Source organism: Triticum dicoccoides, chromosome 7B, assembly GCF_002162155.2.
Source record: "Triticum dicoccoides isolate Atlit2015 ecotype Zavitan chromosome 7B, WEW_v2.0, whole genome shotgun sequence".
Lineage (NCBI taxonomy): Eukaryota > Viridiplantae > Streptophyta > Magnoliopsida > Poales > Poaceae > Triticum > Triticum dicoccoides.
Genome location: NC_041393.1, coordinates 634,381,949 through 634,382,764, shown reverse-complemented (window position 1 = coordinate 634,382,764; position 816 = coordinate 634,381,949).

Sequence of the window (816 nt, the reverse complement as noted above, 5' to 3'; positions counted from 1 at the left end):
CTGGAGATTGCGGGACAGACCCGCAGGGAGCAGATCCCGAAGCTGACACGCCGCGATCCCAAGGCTGATTCGCCTCCGTACTGCTGCTGCTATGTCCAGGACACATAAAATGCTGAATTTGATCAATTTCTTCAGTGTTTTCTGCATCGTTTTTTTCTGTATCATCACAATACTCATGTGCACCATTAGTAATAGGATTAGTCAATAATGGATCATTAGTATTTAATTCGTCTCCATGGGCAACGCCGGTGAGGTGAGATGGTAAAAGAAGGATTTCTTTTTGAAGAAGCGCACCAGCATTTGGATGTAGATGTGCAAAGGGAAAAACAGTTTCATCAAACACAACATCACGGGAGATGTATACACGTCCGGTGGACACATCCAGGAATTTTACACCTTTGTGTTGTGGACTGTAACCCAGAAACACACATTGTTTTGATCTAAACATGAGCTTGCGATTATTGTATGGACGAAGATTAGGCCAACAAGCACACCCGAATACTCTTAGGGAAGTATAGTCAGGTTTTGTGTGAAGCAAGCGTTCTACCGGAGTTTCATTGTTGATGACCCGACTAGGCAATATGTTAATAAGATAGACGGCGGTAAGAAACGCTTCATCCCAGAACTTTAGTGGCATGGATGCAGCAGCAAGCAAGGCAAGACCCACTTCAATGATGTGCCTATGCTTACGTTCAGCAGAACCATTCTGCTGATGAGCATGAGGACAAGACACATGGTGAGATATGCCAATTTGTTGGAAGAATGAGTTTAGATTTCTGTATTCTCCTCCCCAATCAGATTGGAGAGCAAGAATTT